This window comes from Paramormyrops kingsleyae, chromosome 6 (genome assembly GCF_048594095.1).
Source record: "Paramormyrops kingsleyae isolate MSU_618 chromosome 6, PKINGS_0.4, whole genome shotgun sequence".
NCBI classification, from domain to species: Eukaryota; Metazoa; Chordata; class Actinopteri; order Osteoglossiformes; family Mormyridae; genus Paramormyrops; species Paramormyrops kingsleyae.
This window is the reverse complement of record NC_132802.1, coordinates 35,578,388-35,594,282: the sequence shown is the minus strand read 5'-3', so window position 1 is coordinate 35,594,282 and position 15,895 is coordinate 35,578,388. Positions and strand designations below refer to the sequence as shown.

Below are 15,895 nucleotides of genomic sequence, written 5' to 3'. Positions count from 1 at the left end.
ATCTTCAATGGACATTGATTGTAAATGAGTAATCTCGCAAAACATTTGCAAAACCCGACAGGAAAACGATGAAAGAGAAAACTCTTATCCTGACGTGTAAAATGCATTCTGCAAACTGATGGGGATCTTCAATACACATCGACAGTAAAACAGCAATCTTCTCAAACATTTGTAAAAGTCGATAAGAAAATGATCTATGGACATTGAGCGTAGAACAGCAATGTTCGTCATGGCACTTCAGCTTTATTAGATGTAACATTCATGTGCTTCTTGCATGACCAAGACTATGGAAAACAGCATATCCAAACCCATCAAAGATAAAAGGAACTGTGCGTTCCTGGTGTCATTTAAAGCATAATTTTCTGACTGTTATGTTGAAAACGTGGGTGTTCAGAAAGGAATGTACACAACTGTGAACAAAAAGTGCACTGTGAGATTTTGTGCTGCCAAGCAAAATCATGAAATTGAAAAACTCTGATTTCTATCCCACACACCGTGTAACAGCTGACAGCATGAGGGGCTCGTTGGTCTAGGGGTATGATTCTCGCTTTGGGTGCGAGAGGTCCCGGGTTCAAATCCCGGACGAGCCCATGTGCAGTGCGGTTAATGAATGGGGATCCCTTAGTTTGTGTGGTAGGCCTTCCCAACCTATCTGCTGGTGAATAGTATTTTATACGACGATAACTAGTGACCAAGATGGAAATAAGCAAAGACAACATTCTATGACAATCGATGCTGTGATACATACTAGTCTAGCTTGTGCTCATTTAACCTCTACCTGTCACTCCTTCCCTACTGAATGACACAAATGGCATGATTTTCAACTTCACTCTTTTTGCTTTTGTTTCACTTCAATCTCTGTTTACATTTGCAAGTGCATTGTCGTAGTGATTTCAGCAGACAGATACATATTGGCAGAATTTAGCAGACCCACCTTCGGCAATCGATTGTGATCTTCAATGGACATTGACCGTAAAAGAGCAATCTGCTCGATTCTTTGCAAAACCCAACACCTCAAAGATTAAGCTCAAACATAGTGTCCACACATGCAGAAGGACCTTGTGCAGATGAGGCAAGTAACTTCTGGAGGTGATTGCAATCTTCAATGGACATTGATTGTAAATGAGTAATCTCGCAAAACATTTGCAAAACCCGACAGGAAAACGATGAAAGAGAAAACTCTTATCCTGACGTGTAAAATGCGTTCTGCAAACTGATGGGGATCTTCAATACACATCGACAGTAAAAGAGCAATCTTCTCAAACATTTGTAAAAGTCGATAAGAAAATGATCTATGGACATTGAGCGTAGAACAGCAATGTTCCTCATGGCACTTCAGCTTTATTAGATGTAACATTCATGTGCTTCTTGCATGACCAAGACTATGGAAAACAGCATATCCAAACCCATCAAAGATAAAAGGAACTGTGCGTTCCTGGTGTCATTTAAAGCATGATTTTCTGACTGTTATGTTGAAAACGTGGGTGTTCAGAAAGGAATGTACACAACTGTGAACAAAAAGTGCACGGTGAGATTTTGTGCTGCCAAGCAAAATCATGAAATTGAAAAACTATGATTTTTATCCCACACACCGTGTAACAGCTGACAGCATGAGGGGTTCGTTGGTCTAGGGGTATGATTCTCGCTTCGGGTGCGAGAGGTCCCGGGTTCAAATCCCAGACGAGCCCATGTGCAGTGCGGTTAATGAATGGGGATCCCTTAGTTTGTGTGGTTGGCTTTCCCAACCTATCTGCTGGTGAATAGTATCTTATACCACGATATATAGTGACCAAGATGGAGATAAGCAAAGACAACATTCTATGACAATCGATGCTGTGATACATACTAGTCTAGCTTGTGCTCATTTAACCTCTACCTGTCACTCCTTCCCTACTGAATGACACAAATGGCATGATTTTCAACTTCACTCTTTTTGCTTTTGTTTCACGTCAATCTCTGTTTACATTTGCAAGTGCATTGTCGTAGTGATTTCAGCAGACAGATACATATTGGCAGAATTTAGCAGACCCACCTTCGGCAATCGATTGTGATCTTCAATGGACATTGACCGTAAAAGAGCAATCTGCTCGATTCTTTGCAAAACCCAACACCTCAAAGATTAAGCTCAAACATAGTGTCCACACATGCAGAAGGACCTTGTGCAGATGAGGCAAGTAACTTCTGGAGGTGATTGCAATCTTCAATGGACATTGATTGTAAATGAGTAATCTCGCAAAACATTTGCAAAACCCGACAGGAAAACGATGAAAGAGAAAACTCGTATCCTGACGTGTAAAATGCATTCTGCAAACTGATGGGGATCTTCAATACACATCGACAGTAAAAGAGCAATCTTCTCAAACATTTGTAAAAGTCGATAAGAAAATGATCTATGGACATTGAGCGTAGAACAGCAATGTTCCTCATGGCACTTCAGCTTTACTAGATGTAACATTCATGTGCTTCTTGCATGACCAAGACTATGGAAAACAGCATATCCAAACCCATCAAAGATAAAAGGAACTGTGCGTTCCTGGTGTCATTTAAAGCATGATTTTCTGACTGTTATGTTGAAAACGTGGGTGTTCAGAAAGGAATGTACACAACTGTGAACAAAAAGTGCACGGTGAGATTTTCTGCTGCCAAGCAAAATCATGAAATTGAAAAACTCTGATTTCTATCCCACACACCGTGTAATAGCTGACAGCATGAGGTCTAGGGGTATGATTCTCGCTTTGGGTGCGAGAGGTCCCGGGTTCAAATCCCGGACGAGCCCATGTGCAGTGCAGTTAATGAATGGGGATCCCTTAGTTTGTGTGGTAGGCCTTCCCAACCTATCTGCTGGTGAATAGTATCTTATACCACGATAACTAGTGACCAAGATGGAGATAAGCAAAGACAACATTCTATGACAATCGATGCTGTGATACATACTAGTCTAGCTTGTGCTCATTTAACCTCTGCCTGTCACTCCTTCCCTACTGAATGACACAAACGGCATGATTTTCAACTTCACTCTTTTTGCTTTTGTTTCACGTCAATCTCTGTTTACATTTGCAAGTGCATTGTCGTAGTGATTTCAGCAGACAGATACATATTGGCAGAATTTAGCAGACCCACCTTCGGCAATCGATTGTGATCTTCAATGGACATTGACCGTAAAAGAGCAATCTGCTCGATTCTTTGCAAAACCCAACACCTCAAAGATTAAGCTCAAACATAGTGTCGACACATGCAGAAGGACCTTGTGCAGATGAGGCAAGTAACTTCTGGAGGTGATTGCAATCTTCAATGGACATTGATTGTAAATGAGTAATCTCGCAAAACATTTGCAAAACCCGACAGGAAAACGATGAAAGAGAAAACTCTTATCCTGACGTGTAAAATGCATTCTGCAAACTGATGGGGATCTTCAATACACATCGACAGTAAAACAGCAATCTTCTCAAACATTTGTAAAAGTCGATAAGAAAATGATCTATGGACATTGAGCGTAGAACAGCAATGTTCCTCATGGCACTTCAGCTTTACTAGATGTAACATTCATGTGCTTCTGGCATGACCAAGACTATGGAAAACAGCATATCCAAACCCATCAAAGATAAAAGGAACTGTGCGTTCCGGGTGTCATTTAAAGCATGATTTTCTGACTGTTATGTTGAAAACGTGGGTGTTCAGAAAGGAATGTACACAACTGTGAACAAAAAGTGCACGGTGAGATTTTCTGCTGCCAAGCAAAATCATGAAATTGAAAAACTCTGATTTTTATACCACACACCGTGTAACAGCTGTCAGCATGAGGGGCTCGTTGGTTTAGGGGTATGATTCTCGCTTTGGGTGCTAGAGGTCCCGGGTTCAAATCCCGGACGAGCCCATATGCAGTGCGGTTAATGAATGGGGATTCCTTAGTTTGTGTGGTAGGCCTTCCCAACCTATCTGCTGGTGAATAGTATCTTATACCACGATAACTAGTGACCAAGATGGAGATAAGCAAAGACAACATTCTATGACAATCGATGCTGTGATACATACTAGTCTAGCTTGTGCTCATTTAACCTCTGCCTGTCACTCCTTCCCTACTGAATGACACAAATGGCATGATTTTCAACTTCACTCGTTTTGCTTTTGTTTCACGTCAATTTCTCTTTACATTTGCAAGTGCATTGTTGTAGTGATTTCAGCAGACAGATACATATTGGCAGAATTTAGCAGACCCACCTTCGGCAATCGATTGTGATCTTCAATGGACATTGACCGTAAAAGAGCAATCTGCTCGATTCTTTGCAAAACCCAACACCTCAAAGATTAAGCTCAAACATAGTGTCGACACATGCAGAAGGACCTTGTGCAGATGAGGCAAGTAACTTCTGGAGGTGATTGCAATCTTCAATGGACATTGATTGTAAATGAGTAATCTCGCAAAACATTTGCAAAACCCGACAGGAAAACGATGAAAGAGAAAACTCTTATCCTGACGTGTAAAATGCATTCTGCAAACTGATGGGGATCTTCAATACACATCGACAGTAAAAGAGCAATCTTCTCAAACATTTGTAAAAGTCGATAAGAAAATGATCTATGGACATTGAGCGTAGAACAGCAATGTTCCTCATGGCACTTCAGCTTTACTAGATGTAACATTCATGTGCTTCTTCCATGACCAAGACTATGGAAAACAGCATATCCAAACCCATCAAAGATAAAAGGAACTGTGCGTTCCTGGTGTCATTTAAAGCATGATTTTCTGACTGTTATGTTGAAAACGTGGGTGTTCAGAAAGGAATGTACACAACTGTGAACAAAAAGTGCACGGTGAGATTTTGTGCTGCCAAGCAAAATCATGAAATTGAAAAACTCTGATTTTTATCCCACACACCGTGTAACAGCTGACAACATTAGGGGCTCGTTGGTCTAGGGGTATGATTCTCGCTTTGGGTGCGAGAGGTCCCGGGTTCAAATCCCGGACGAGCCCATATGCAGTGCGGTTAATGAACGGGGATCCCTTAGTTTGTGTGGTAGGCTTTCCCAACCTATCTGCTGGTGAATAGTATCTTATACCACGATAACTAGTGACCAAGATGGAGATAAGCAAAGACAACATTTTATCACAATCGATGCTGTGATACATACTAGTCTAGCTTGTGCTCATTTAACCTCTGCCTGTCACTCCTTCCCTACTGAATGACACAAATGGCATGATTTTCAACTTCACTTGTTTTGCTTTTGTTTCACGTCAATTTCTCTTTACATTTGCAAGTGCATTGTCGTAGTGATTTCAGCAGACAGATACATATTGGCAGAATTTAGCAGACCCACCTTCGGCAATCGATTGTGATCTTCAATGGACATTGACCGTAAAAGAGCAATCTGCTCGATTCTTTGCAAAACCTAACACCTCAAAGATTAAGCTCAAACATAGTGTCGACACATGCAGAAGGACCTTGTGCAGATGAGGCAAGTAACTTCTGGAGGTGATTGCAATCTTCAATGGACATTGATTGTAAATGAGTAATCTCGCAAAACATTTGCAAAACCCGACAGGAAAACGATGAAAGAGAAAACTCTTATCCTGACGTGTAAAATGCGTTCTGCAAACTGATGGGGATCTTCAATACACATCGACAGTAAAAGAGCAATCTTCTCAAACATTTGTAAAAGTCGATAAGAAAATGATCTATGGACATTGAGCGTAGAACAGCAATGTTCGTCATGGCACTTCAGCTTTACTAGATGTAACATTCATGTGCTTCTTGCATGACCAAGACTATGGAAAACAGCATATCCAAACCCATCAAAGATAAAAGGAACTGTGCGTTCCTGGTGTCATTTAAAGCATGATTTTCTGACTGTTATGTTGAAAACGTGGGTGTTCAGAAAGGAATGTACACAACTGTGAACAAAAAGTGCACGGTGAGATTTTGTGCTGCCAAGCAAAATCATGAAATTGAAAAACTCTGATTTTTATCCCACACACCGTGTAACAGCTGACAGCATTAGGGGCTCGTTGGTCTAGGGGTATGATTCTCGCTTCGGGTGCGAGAGGTCCCGGGTTCAAATCCCGGATGAGCCCATATGCAGTGCGGTTAATGAATGGGGATCCCTTAGTTTGTGTGGTAGGCTTTCCCAACCTATCTGCTGGTGAATAGTATCTTATACCACGATAACTAGTGAACAAGATGAAGATAAGCAAAGACAACATTCTATGACAATCGATGCTGTGATACATACTAGTCTAGCTTGTGCTCATTTAACCTCTGCCTGTCACTCCTTCCCTACTGAATGACACAAATGGCATGATTTTCAACTTCACTCTTTTTGCTTTTGTTTCACGTCAATCTCTGTTTACATTTGCAAGTGCATTGTCGTAGTGATTTCAGCAGACAGATACATATTGGCAGAATTTAGCAGACCCACCTTCGGCAATCGATTGTGATCTTCAATGGACATTGACCGTAAAAGAGCAATCTGCTCGATTCTTTGCAAAACCCAACACCTCAAAGATTAAGCTCAAACATAGTGTCGACACATGCAGAAGGACCTTGTGCAGATGAGGCAAGTAACTTCTGGAGGTGATTGCAATCTTCAATGGACATTGATTGTAAATGAGTAATCTCGCAAAACATTTGCAAAACCCGACAGGAAAACGATGAAAGAGAAAACTCTTATCCTGACGTGTAAAATGCATTCTGCAAACTGATGGGGATCTTCAATACACATCGACAGTAAAAGAGCAATCTTCTCAAACATTTGTAAAAGTCGATAAGAAAATGATCTATGGACATTGAGCGTAGAACAGCAATGTTCCTCATGGCACTTCAGCTTTACTAGATGTAACATTCATGTGCTTCTTCCATGACCAAGACTATGGAAAACAGCATATCCAAACCCATCAAAGATAAAAGGAACTGTGCGTTCCTGGTGTCATTTAAAGCATGATTTTCTGACTGTTATGTTGAAAACGTGGATGTTCAGAAAGGAATGTACACAACTGTGAACAAAAAGTGCACGGTGAGATTTTGTGCTGCCAAGCAAAATCATGAAATTGAAAAACTCTGATTTTTATCCCACACACCGTGTAACAGCTGACAGCATGAGGGGCTCGTTGGTCTAGGGGTATGATTCTCGCTTCGGGTGCGAGAGGTCCCGGGTACAAATCCCGGACGAGCCTATATGCAGTGCGGTAATGAATGGGGATCCCTTAGTTTGTGTGGTAGGCTTTCCCAACCTATCTGCTGGTGAATAGTATCTTATACCACGATAACTAGTGACCAAGATGGAGATAAGCAAAGACAACATTCTATGACAATCGATGCTGTGATACATACTAGTCTAGCTTGTGCTCATTTAACCTCTGCCTGTCACTCCTTCCCTACTGAATGACACAAATGGCATGATTTTCAACTTCACTCTTTTTGCTTTTGTTTCACGTCAATTTCTCTTTACATTTGGAAGTGCATTGTCGTAGTGATTTCAGCAGACAGATACATATTGGCAGAATTTAGCAGACCCACCTTCGGCAATCGATTGTGATCTTCAATGGACATTGACCGTAAAAGAGCAATCTGCTCGATTCTTTGCAAAACCCAACACCTCAAAGATTAAGCTCAAACATAGTGTCCACACATGCAGAAGGACCTTGTGCAGATGAGGCAAGTAACTTCTGGAGGTGATTGCAATCTTCAATGGACATTGATAGAAAATGAGTAATCTCGCAAAACATTTGCAAAACCCGACAGGAAAACGATGAAAGAGAAAACTCTTATCCTGACGTGTAAAATGCGTTCTGCAAACTGATGGGGATCTTCAATACACATCGACAGTAAAAGAGCAATCTTCTCAAACATTTGTAAAAGTCGATAAGAAAATGATCTATGGACATTGAGCGTAGAACAGCAATGTTCGTCATGGCACTTCAGCTTTACTAGATGTAACATTCATGTGCTTCTTGCATGACCAAGACTATGGAAAACAGCATATCCAAACCCATCAAAGATAAAAGGAACTGTGCGTTCCTGGTGTCATTTAAAGCATGATTTTCTGACTGTTATGTTGAAAACGTGGGTGTTCAGAAAGGAATGTACACAACTGTGAACAAAAAGTGCACTGTGAGATTTTCTGCTGCCAAGCAAAATCATGAAATTGAAAAACTCTGATTTCAATCCCACACACCGTGTAACAGCTGACAGCATGAGGGGCTCGTTGGTCTAGGGGTATGATTCTCGCTTTGGGTGCGAGAGGTCCCGGGTTCAAATCCCGGACGAGCCCATGTGCAGTGCGGTTAATGAATGGGGATCCCTTAGTTTGTGTGGTAGGCCTTCCCAACCTATCTGCTGGTGAGTAGTATCTTATACCACGATAACTAGTGACCAAGATGGAGATAAGCAAAGACAACATTCTATGACAATCGATGCTGTGATACATACTAGTCTAGCTTGTGCTCATTTAACCTCTGCCTGTCACTCCTTCCCTACTGAATGACACAAATGGCATGATTTTCAACTTCACTCTTTTTGCTTTTGTTTCACGTCAATTTCTCTTTACATTTGCAAGTGCATTGTCGTAGTGATTTCAGCAGACAGATACATATTGGCAGAATTTAGCAGACCCACCTTCGGCAATCGATTGTGATCTTCAATGGACATTGACCGTAAAAGAGCAATCTGCTCGATTCTTTGCAAAACCCAACACCTCAAAGATTAAGCTCAAACATAGTGTCCACACATGCAGAAGGACCTTGTGCAGATGAGGCAAGTAACTTCTGGAGGTGATTGCAATCTTCAATGGACATTGATAGAAAATGAGTAATCTCGCAAAACATTTGCAAAACCCGACAGGAAAACGATGAAAGAGAAAACTCTTATCCTGACGTGTAAAATGCGTTCTGCAAACTGATGGGGATCTTCAATACACATCGACAGTAAAAGAGCAATCTTCTCAAACATTTGTAAAAGTCGATAAGAAAATGATCTATGGACATTGAGCGTAGAACAGCAATGTTCGTCATGGCACTTCAGCTTTACTAGATGTAACATTCATGTGCTTCTTGCATGACCAAGACTATGGAAAACAGCATATCCAAACCCATCAAAGATAAAAGGAACTGTGCGTTCCTGGTGTCATTTAAAGCATGATTTTCTGACTGTTATGTTGAAAACGTGGGTATTCAGAAAGGAATGTACACAACTGTGAACAAAAAGTGCACTGTGAGATTTTCTGCTGCCAAGCAAAATCATGAAATTGAAAAACTCTGATTTCAATCCCACACACCGTGTAACAGCTGACAGCATGAGGGGCTCGTTGGTCTAGGGGTATGATTCTCGCTTTGGGTGCGAGAGGTCCCGGGTTCAAATCCCGGACGAGCCCATGTGCAGTGCGGTTAATGAATGGGGATCCCTTAGTTTGTGTGGTAGGCCTTCCCAACCTATCTGCTGGTGAATAGTATCTTATACCACGATAACTAGTGACCAAGATGGAGATAAGCAAAGACAACATTCTATGACAATCGATGCTGTGATACATACTAGTCTAGCTTGTGCTCATTTAACCTCTGCCTGTCACTTCTTCCCTACTGAATGACACAAACGGCATGATTTTCAACTTCACTCTTTTTGCTTTTGTTTCACGTCAATCTCTGTTTACATTTGCAAGTGCATTGTCGTAGTGATTTCAGCAGACAGATACATATTGGCAGAATTTAGCAGACCCACCTTCGGCAATCGATTGTGATCTTCAATGGACATTGACCGTAAAAGAGCAATCTGCTCGATTCTTTGCAAAACCCAACACCTCAAAGATTAAGCTCAAACATAGTGTCGACACATGCAGAAGGACCTTGTGCAGATGAGGCAAGTAACTTCTGGAGGTGATTGCAATCTTCAATGGACATTGATTGTAAATGAGTAATCTCGCAAAACATTTGCAAAACCCGACAGGAAAACGATGAAAGAGAAAACTCTTATCCTGACGTGTAAAATGCATTCTGCAAACTGATGGGGATCTTCAATACACATCGACAGTAAAACAGCAATCTTCTCAAACATTTGTAAAAGTCGATAAGAAAATGATCTATGGACATTGAGCGTAGAACAGCAATGTTCCTCATGGCACTTCAGCTTTACTAGATGTAACATTCATGTGCTTCTGGCATGACCAAGACTATGGAAAACAGCATATCCAAACCCATCAAAGATAAAAGGAACTGTGCGTTCCGGGTGTCATTTAAAGCATGATTTTCTGACTGTTATGTTGAAAACGTGGGTGTTCAGAAAGGAATGTACACAACTGTGAACAAAAAGTGCACGGTGAGATTTTCTGCTGCCAAGCAAAATCATGAAATTGAAAAACTCTGATTTCTATCCCACACACCGTGTAACAGCAGACAGCATGAGGGGCTCGTTGGTCTAGGGGTCTGATTCTCGCTTTGGGTGCGAGAGGTCCCGGGTTCAAATCCCGGACGAGCCCATGTGCAGTGCGGTTAATGAATGGGGATCCCTTAGTTTGTGTGGTAGGCCTTCCCAACCTATCTGCTGGTGAATAGTATCTTATACCACGATAACTAGTGACCAAGATGGAGATAAGCAAAGACAACATTCTATGACAATCGATGCTGTGATACATACTAGTCTAGCTTGTGCTCATTTAACCTCTGCCTGTCACTCCTTCCCTACTGAATGACACAAATGGCATGATTTTCAACTTCACTCTTTTTGCTTTTGTTTCACGTCAATTTCTCTTTACATTTGCAAGTGCATTGTCGTAGTGATTTCAGCAGACAGATACATATTGGCAGAATTTAGCAGACCCACCTTCGGCAATCGATTGTGATCTTCAATGGACATTGACCGTAAAAGAGCAATCTGCTCGATTCTTTGCAAAACCCAACACCTCAAAGATTAAGCTCAAACATAGTGTCCACACATGCAGAAGGACCTTGTGCAGATGAGGCAAGTAACTTCTGGAGGTGATTGCAATCTTCAATGGACATTGATAGAAAATGAGTAATCTCGCAAAACATTTGCAAAACCCGACAGGAAAACGATGAAAGAGAAAACTCTTATCCTGACGTGTAAAATGCGTTCTGCAAACTGATGGGGATCTTCAATACACATCGACAGTAAAAGAGCAATCTTCTCAAACATTTGTAAAAGTCGATAAGAAAATGATCTATGGACATTGAGCGTAGAACAGCAATGTTCGTCATGGCACTTCAGCTTTACTAGATGTAACATTCATGTGCTTCTTGCATGACCAAGACTATGGAAAACAGCATATCCAAACCCATCAAAGATAAAAGGAACTGTGCGTTCCTGGTGTCATTTAAAGCATGATTTTCTGACTGTTATGTTGAAAACGTGGGTGTTCAGAAAGGAATGTACACAACTGTGAACAAAAAGTGCACTGTGAGATTTTCTGCTGCCAAGCAAAATCATGAAATTGAAAAACTCTGATTTCTATCCCACACACCGTGTAATAGCTGACAGCATGAGGGGCTCGTTGGTCTAGGGGTATGATTCTCGCTTCGGGTGTGAGAGGTCCCGGGTTCAAATCCCAGACGAGCCCATGTGCAGTGCGGTTAATGAATGGGGATCCCTTAGTTTGTGTGGTAGGCCTTCCCAACCTATCTGCTGGTGAATAGTATCTTATACCACGATAACTAGTGACCAAGATGGAGATAAGCAAAGACAACATTCTATGACAATCGATGCTGTGATACATACTAGTCTAGCTTGTGCTCATTTAACCTCTGAATGACACAAATGGCATGATTTTCAACTTCACTCTTTTTGCTTTTGTTTCACGTCAATTTCTCTTTACATTTGCAAGTGCATTGTCGTAGTGATTTCAGCAGACAGATACATATTGGCAGAATTTAGCAGACCCACCTTCGGCAATCGATTGTGATCTTCAATGGACATTGACCGTAAAAGAGCAATCTGCTCGATTCTTTGCAAAACCCAACACCTCAAAGATTAAGCTCAAACATAGTGCCCACACATGCAGAAGGACCTTGTGCAGATGAGGCAAGTAACTTCTGGAGGTGATTGCAATCTTCAATGGACATTGATTGAAAATGAGTAATCTCGCAAAACATTTGCAAAACCCGACAGGAAAACGATGAAAGAGAAAACTCTTATCCTGACGTGTAAAATGCATTCTGCAAACTGATGGGGATCTTCAATACACATCGACAGTAAAAGAGCAATCTTCTCAAACATTTGTAAAAGTCGATAAGAAAATGATCTATGGACATTGAGCGTAGAACAGCAATGTTCCTCAAGGCACTTCAGCTTTATTAGATGTAACATTCATGTGCTTCTTGCATGACCAAGACTATGGAAAACAGCATATCCAAACCCATCAAAGATAAAAGGAACTGTGCGTTCCTGGTGTCATTTAAAGCATGATTTTCTGACTGTTATGTTGAAAACGTGGATGTTCAGAAAGGAATGTACACAACTGTGAACAAAAAGTGCACGGTGAGATTTTGTGCTGCCAAGCAAAATCATGAAATTGAAAAACTCTGATTTTTATCCCACACACCGTGTAACAGCTGACAGCATGAGGGGCTCGTTGGTCTAGGGGTATGATTCTCGCTTCGGGTGCGAGAGGTCCCGGGTTCAAATCCCGGACGAGCCTATATGCAGTGCGGTAATGAATGGGGATCCCTTAGTTTGTGTGGTAGGGTTTCCCAACCTATCTGCTGGTGAATAGTATCTTATACCACAATAACTAGTGACCAAGATGGAGATAAGCAAAGACAACATTCTATGACAATCGATGCTGTGATACATACTAGTCTAGCTTGTGCTCATTTAACCTCTGCCTGTCACTCCTTCCCTACTGAATGACACAAATGGCATGATTTTCAACTTCACTCTTTTTGCTTTTGTTTCACGTCAATTTCTCTTTACATTTGCAAGTGCATTGTCGTAGTGATTTCAGCAGACAGATACATATTGGCAGAATTTAGCAGACCCACCTTCGGCAATCGATTGTGATCTTCAATGGACATTGACCGTAAAAGAGCAATCTGCTCGATTCTTTGCAAAACCCAACACCTCAAAGATTAAGCTCAAACATAGTGTCCACACATGCAGAAGGACCTTGTGCAGATGAGGCAAGTAACTTCTGGAGGTGATTGCAATCTTCAATGGACATTGATAGAAAATGAGTAATCTCGCAAAACATTTGCAAAACCCGACAGGAAAACGATGAAAGAGAAAACTCTTATCCTGACGTGTAAAATGCGTTCTGCAAACTGATGGGGATCTTCAATACACATCGACAGTAAAAGAGCAATCTTCTCAAACATTTGTAAAAGTCGATAAGAAAATGATCTATGGACATTGAGCGTAGAACAGCAATGTTCGTCATGGCACTTCAGCTTTACTAGATGTAACATTCATGTGCTTCTTGCATGACCAAGACTATGGAAAACAGCATATCCAAACCCATCAAAGATAAAAGGAACTGTGCGTTCCTGGTGTCATTTAAAGCATGATTTTCTGACTGTTATGTTGAAAACGTGGGTGTTCAGAAAGGAATGTACACAACTGTGAACAAAAAGTGCACTGTGAGATTTTGTGCTGCCAAGCAAAATCATGAAATTGAAAAACTCTGATTTCAATCCCACACACCGTGTAACAGCTGACAGCATGAGGGGCTCGTTGGTCTAGGGGTATGATTCTCGCTTTGGGTGCGAGAGGTCCCGGGTTCAAATCCCGGACGAGCCCATGTGCAGTGCGGTTAATGAATGGGGATCCCTTAGTTTGTGTGGTAGGCCTTCCCAACCTATCTGCTGGTGAATAGTATCTTATACCACGATAACTAGTGACCAAGATGGAGATAAGCAAAGACAACATTCTATGACAATCGATGCTGTGATACATACTAGTCTAGCTTGTGCTCATTTAACCTCTGCCTGTCACTCCTTCCCTACTGAATGACACAAACAGCATGATTTTCAACTTCACTCTTTTTGCTTTTGTTTCACGTCAATCTCTGTTTACATTTGCAAGTGCATTGTCGTAGTGATTTCAGCAGACAGATACATATTGGCAGAATTTAGCAGACCCACCTTCGGCAATCGATTGTGATCTTCAATGGACATTGACCGTAAAAGAGCAATCTGCTCGATTCTTTGCAAAACCCAACACCTCAAAGATTAAGCTCAAACATAGTGTCGACACATGCAGAAGGACCTTGTGCAGATGAGGCAAGTAACTTCTGGAGGTGATTGCAATCTTCAATGGACATTGATTGTAAATGAGTAATCTCGCAAAACATTTGCAAAACCCGACAGGAAAACGATGAAAGAGAAAACTCTTATCCTGACGTGTAAAATGCATTCTGCAAACTGATGGGGATCTTCAATACACATCGACAGTAAAACAGCAATCTTCTCAAACATTTGTAAAAGTCGATAAGAAAATGATCTATGGACATTGAGCGTAGAACAGCAATGTTCCTCATGGCACTTCAGCTTTACTAGATGTAACATTCATGTGCTTCTGGCATGACCAAGACTATGGAAAACAGCATATCCAAACCCATCAAAGATAAAAGGAACTGTGCGTTCCGGGTGTCATTTAAAGCATGATTTTCTGACTGTTATGTTGAAAACGTGGGTGTTCAGAAAGGAATGTACACAACTGTGAACAAAAAGTGCACGGTGAGATTTTCTGCTGCCAAGCAAAATCATGAAATTGAAAAACTCTGATTTCTATCCCACACACCGTGTAACAGCAGACAGCATGAGGGGCTCGTTGGTCTAGGGGTCTGATTCTCGCTTTGGGTGCGAGAGGTCCCGGGTTCAAATCCCGGACGAGCCCATGTGCAGTGCGGTTAATGAATGGGGATCCCTTAGTTTGTGTGGTAGGCCTTCCCAACCTATCTGCTGGTGAATAGTATCTTATACCACGATAACTAGTGACCAAGATGGAGATAAGCAAAGACAACATTCTATGACAATCGATGCTGTGATACATACTAGTCTAGCTTGTGCTCATTTAACCTCTGCCTGTCACTCCTTCCCTACTGAATGACACAAATGGCATGATTTTCAACTTCACTCTTTTTGCTTTTGTTTCACGTCAATTTCTCTTTACATTTGCAAGTGCATTGTCGTAGTGATTTCAGCAGACAGATACATATTGGCAGAATTTAGCAGACCCACCTTCGGCAATCGATTGTGATCTTCAATGGACATTGACCGTAAAAGAGCAATCTGCTCGATTCTTTGCAAAACCCAACACCTCAAAGATTAAGCTCAAACATAGTGTCCACACATGCAGAAGGACCTTGTGCAGATGAGGCAAGTAACTTCTGGAGGTGATTGCAATCTTCAATGGACATTGATAGAAAATGAGTAATCTCGCAAAACATTTGCAAAACCCGACAGGAAAACGATGAAAGAGAAAACTCTTATCCTGACGTGTAAAATGCGTTCTGCAAACTGATGGGGATCTTCAATACACATCGACAGTAAAAGAGCAATCTTCTCAAACATTTGTAAAAGTCGATAAGAAAATGATCTATGGACATTGAGCGTAGAACAGCAATGTTCGTCATGGCACTTCAGCTTTACTAGATGTAACATTCATGTGCTTCTTGCATGACCAAGACTATGGAAAACAGCATATCCAAACCCATCAAAGATAAAAGGAACTGTGCGTTCCTGGTGTCATTTAAAGCATGATTTTCTGACTGTTATGTTGAAAACGTGGGTGTTCAGAAAGGAATGTACACAACTGTGAACAAAAAGTGCACGGTGAGATTTTGTGCTGCCAAGCAAAATCATGAAATTGAAAAACTCTGATTTCAATCCCACACACCGTGTAACAGCTGAAAGCATGAGGGGCTCGTTGGTCTAGGGGTATGATTCTCGCTTTGGGTG

At 41.4% G+C, this 15,895-nt stretch overlaps 13 non-coding genes across 13 annotated transcripts; all 13 read left to right on the top strand.

Annotated features, from left to right (window-relative positions):
• The first annotated feature begins 518 nt into the window (after positions 1–518).
• Positions 519–590, top strand: trnap-ugg (transfer RNA proline (anticodon UGG)). The gene has a single exon. It is a non-coding gene; the product is annotated as a tRNA-Pro (tRNA).
• A 1,026-nt stretch (positions 591–1,616) lies between these two features.
• Positions 1,617–1,688, top strand: trnap-cgg (transfer RNA proline (anticodon CGG)). Its single transcript has one exon. It is a non-coding gene; the product is annotated as a tRNA-Pro (tRNA).
• A 2,114-nt stretch (positions 1,689–3,802) lies between these two features.
• On the top strand, positions 3,803–3,874 carry trnap-ugg (transfer RNA proline (anticodon UGG)). The gene has a single exon. It is a non-coding gene; the product is annotated as a tRNA-Pro (tRNA).
• A 1,026-nt stretch (positions 3,875–4,900) lies between these two features.
• trnap-ugg (transfer RNA proline (anticodon UGG)) lies at positions 4,901–4,972 on the top strand. Its single transcript has one exon. It is a non-coding gene; the product is annotated as a tRNA-Pro (tRNA).
• Positions 4,973–5,998: 1,026 nt separating this feature from the next.
• Positions 5,999–6,070, top strand: trnap-cgg (transfer RNA proline (anticodon CGG)). Its single transcript has one exon. It is a non-coding gene; the product is annotated as a tRNA-Pro (tRNA).
• A 1,026-nt stretch (positions 6,071–7,096) lies between these two features.
• On the top strand, positions 7,097–7,168 carry trnap-cgg (transfer RNA proline (anticodon CGG)). Its single transcript has one exon. It is a non-coding gene; the product is annotated as a tRNA-Pro (tRNA).
• Positions 7,169–8,193: 1,025 nt separating this feature from the next.
• On the top strand, positions 8,194–8,265 carry trnap-ugg (transfer RNA proline (anticodon UGG)). Its single transcript has one exon. It is a non-coding gene; the product is annotated as a tRNA-Pro (tRNA).
• A 1,026-nt stretch (positions 8,266–9,291) lies between these two features.
• On the top strand, positions 9,292–9,363 carry trnap-ugg (transfer RNA proline (anticodon UGG)). The gene has a single exon. It is a non-coding gene; the product is annotated as a tRNA-Pro (tRNA).
• A 1,026-nt stretch (positions 9,364–10,389) lies between these two features.
• Positions 10,390–10,461, top strand: trnap-ugg (transfer RNA proline (anticodon UGG)). Its single transcript has one exon. It is a non-coding gene; the product is annotated as a tRNA-Pro (tRNA).
• Positions 10,462–11,487: 1,026 nt separating this feature from the next.
• On the top strand, positions 11,488–11,559 carry trnap-cgg (transfer RNA proline (anticodon CGG)). Its single transcript has one exon. It is a non-coding gene; the product is annotated as a tRNA-Pro (tRNA).
• Positions 11,560–12,564: 1,005 nt separating this feature from the next.
• On the top strand, positions 12,565–12,636 carry trnap-cgg (transfer RNA proline (anticodon CGG)). Its single transcript has one exon. It is a non-coding gene; the product is annotated as a tRNA-Pro (tRNA).
• A 1,025-nt stretch (positions 12,637–13,661) lies between these two features.
• trnap-ugg (transfer RNA proline (anticodon UGG)) lies at positions 13,662–13,733 on the top strand. Its single transcript has one exon. It is a non-coding gene; the product is annotated as a tRNA-Pro (tRNA).
• A 1,026-nt stretch (positions 13,734–14,759) lies between these two features.
• On the top strand, positions 14,760–14,831 carry trnap-ugg (transfer RNA proline (anticodon UGG)). Its single transcript has one exon. It is a non-coding gene; the product is annotated as a tRNA-Pro (tRNA).
• The last annotated feature ends 1,064 nt before the right edge of the window (positions 14,832–15,895 follow it).